The 3,608-nt window shown below is 37.9% G+C and overlaps 1 non-coding gene across 1 annotated transcript; it reads left to right on the top strand.

Annotated features, from left to right (window-relative positions):
• The first annotated feature begins 3,497 nt into the window (after window positions 1–3,497).
• On the top strand, window positions 3,498–3,570 carry TRNAF-GAA (transfer RNA phenylalanine (anticodon GAA)). The gene has a single exon. It is a non-coding gene; the product is annotated as a tRNA-Phe (tRNA).
• Window positions 3,571–3,608: the final 38 nt, after the last annotated feature.

Raw genomic sequence — 3,608 nt, 5'->3', positions numbered from 1 at the left:
AAAAGGGAAAGGGTTCTCTACAATGACACTGTAGACTAATTTAAAAGGATGTAGCGCAACTTGGTAGCGCCTTTGTTTTTGGTAAAGAATGTCACGGGTTCCATTTCATCCCTACCAATTATTTTCCCCTGGGCAGTAAGGGGGGATCCATTGAGATCGATTCAATTGATAGATAATCTCTATTTTTTTTACTATATATGATAGTATATGTATGCAGGGTGTAGTATTGGGTTACAAAAAGAATCCTCTTCTTTACAGTCTTATGTATTGTGATTAGAAAAGCGGTCTTAGTTCAGTTCGGTAGAATGTGGGTCTCCAAAACCCAATGTCGTAGGTTCAAATTCTACAGAGCGTGATTCCCTTCTTGTTAGGTCGAATTAGACTGAAATAAATTCACAAACTTGAACAGTAATCAAAATGAATTTTTCTAATCCACAGTAAGTTTACTCGCTTAGTGCGAAGCATTAAGAATGAAGCAATCGGAATGAATAAAGGGAAGATTTTGGAGGTCTGTTATATTATAACCCAACCAAGTCAAAACCTTGCCCCAAATGTCTGCAGACCATCTGCACAAGAAGAACAAAGACTACAGATCAGATCACAACTGGCACCAAAGTTGCAGAGCCTATCTGCAGTAGCTAGTCTTCCTCGCACAGCTAACCAGCCAATAAAAACTTAGGAGGACCAGGGTTACAGGTCATGAGTTTCTTCCAAGATACAGAGCCTTGATCACCTCTGATTAACCTGTAAACATTTCCAATTGAAAATTGATTAGCATTCAACATCTGATTTCTCTGCACAGACCCTGCAACATAATGTGCAGCACCTAAAATCTTCTTGAACATCCAAGAAGCTTGTTGAGGCACAACCATTAGCAGGATATCCTTCCCCTTAATGTAGTATGTGTGAACCCATTTGATCCACATTTTTTCTTTTTTGTTGTGGAATAGGAGCTTGCAAAGGTCAGCCTTATTCCAACTTTCAACATCAATTATGTTAAGACCCCCAGCGGATTTCGGTTTATAAATGTGATCCCAAGCAACTAAGGCTCTTTTAGTGATGCCAGTAGAACCAGTCCAAAGAAAAGCTCGACAAGTTAATTAGCTTAAGGACTTTTTTAGGAATGAGAAAGACTTGACACCAGTAGCATTGAACACTAAAGATAACTGACTTGATCAGTTGGACCCTACCTTCATAACTCAGAAGCTTAGAAGTCCAAGAATTTATCCTCTACAAAACATTATGAATGAAAGGTTGGCATTACCGACAGCTTTTTGCTAGAAAGTGGGACTCCAAGATACTTAAAGGGAAGAGAACCTTTAGTAAGATGGACAACAATAATGGACTGCGTATCTTCCAGAACACCTCCCAAATAGATTGAGCTTTTGCTCAAATTAGCTCGAAAACCAGAAGCATAAGAAAATAGCTGAAAAGCGGAGTAAAGCTCTCTAACTGAATCCACATCACCTTTTGCAAATAGAAGAAGGTCATCCGCAAAGCAAACATGAGTAATGTTATGCTTTTTGCATCTAGGGTGATAGTGGAATCTAGGATTATGCCTCAACTTACCTAAGCATCTATTCATTCCATGCTCAGAACTGTCTAAGACCTCTCTTTCCTGCAAGGGGAACTGTGACTTCACTATTTACTTTGTAAGCATATGACACAGTTTGAACACACTCCATAATCCAGCTCACAAACTGATATGGAAAGCCTAAGTGAAGCATTAATTAAAAAAATGCAACAGAATCCAATTTTGCATGTCAATTTGGATCATACATCTTCTAGAGATGTTTTTCCTTGTATAACCCTTCACTAGCTCATGACTAAGGATGATATTGTCAAAAATAACCCTTCCCTTGACAAAAGCCGACTGACTTTCACTAATGATATCAGGGAGAACATGTTGCTATTAGCTAAGACCTTAGAAATTATCTTGTACAACACACTACAACAAGCTATAGGACGAAAGTCTTTCACATGAATAGCATTATCAACTTTAGGATTCAGAGTCATAAGGGTGCAGTTTACCTAATTAGGCATATGACAATGATCAAAGAAGTACTGCACAGCCTTTGTCACACTATCACCAATTTCACTCCAAGCACTCTGGAAGAAAAAATCATTGAAGCCATCAATGCCAGGAGCTTTCAACTTGTCCATACTGAAGACTGCTTCTTTTATTTCATCAGCAGTGACTATCAACTAAATGAAAGAGATACTATCAATCTTGTCTGCAGTCTTCTGAAAAGTTCTTGAATTCATAAACTTTAGGTCACCCTTCAAGCTTTTCAATTTGAACCAGACATCAAGAAGAGGGCGATTGTTCTGAAATCTACACCATTTCTCTTTCACAACAGATTTTAAATCAACATGATCAACCATGACATTCAAGAATTTGAAAGGGCTGTTTCTTCTGACAATCATATCATCAAAATTGCATTGTGATCAGAGATATTCTTTTCAAGAATTTCACCCTTTATTCTTGGGAAAGAGCTAAGCCATGATTGATTGGCAAGACACCTATCAATCGATAAATAATTATGTCTTGGCCTTCTTGGTTATTACACCAAGTAAAATCAGCACCAACTGTGGGAACCTGGTACAAGCAGTTACTTTGAATACATTGATCAAAGTCTTTAATTTCAGCTTCAGTAACTGCACCACCATTCAATCTATCAGTTGCAAGAAGGACAGAATTGAAATCACTACAAACAATCATAAGGTCGGAGTAAAGAGAGCATATGGAAGAGATGAACTCCCATAACTTCTTCCTAAGCTCTTGAGTATTGTAAGCATAAACAGCCAGAAGGATTATGGTTAAATCAGAACCAACTTTGGTAATCTTAGTAAAAATCCCCTACTCACAATCACTCAAAACAATCACATCAAAAAAATTTTGATTCCAAGCAAGCCAAATCCTACCATTGTAAGCACAATGATAGTTATTTAGTATTTTCCAGTATTTGAAAATATTCTTACTAAATTTTTGAAAATTAGCGACTTTAACTCTAGTTTCAAGCAAAGCACAGACATCTACTTTATATTTTAGCAAAAAGGATCTTATTTCCTTTTGTTTGAAGGTTAAAACCCCTCACATTCCAAGTCAAGAGCTTCATGGAGCACCCAAGGGGATAAGGTCCCCGCCCTTTTCATTCATATCATCATCCGGGTCAAGATCCTACACCACTGGTTCCATTTGATTGAACATATCATAGGAGTTGCTGACTGGAATTTCTTTTACAGACTGAGATTGTGTAACAGTTTTGTTTGCAGACCTCCTAACAACAGTAGGCCATGAATCTTTATCTTAATTTTCTCTTGGTTGCTCTGCTTGCTTCTCAGCTCTGTGAACAACTCTTTTAGGCATCCACTGCTTCTTATATTGAACTCTCCATCTTTTAGGTTGCACAACTTCACCACAGTCATGACCTAGTTGCTTACAAGCAGCACAATAAGGAGGAAACCAGTCATATTGAACTTGTTGCAAATGAATGGTCGGGATAGCTCAGCTGGTAGAGCAGAGGACTGAAAATCCTCATGTCACCAGTTCGAATGTGGTTCCTGGCACATGCTTTTTTTTATGGATTTATATACATATTCAAAGA

The sequence above is a fragment of the Spinacia oleracea genome, chromosome 3 (assembly GCF_020520425.1).
Source record: "Spinacia oleracea cultivar Varoflay chromosome 3, BTI_SOV_V1, whole genome shotgun sequence".
In the NCBI taxonomy this organism is placed as follows: Eukaryota; Viridiplantae; Streptophyta; class Magnoliopsida; order Caryophyllales; family Amaranthaceae; genus Spinacia; species Spinacia oleracea.
The sequence above is the reverse complement of the archived record's forward strand: the minus strand, read 5'-3'. Positions and strand labels throughout refer to the sequence as shown.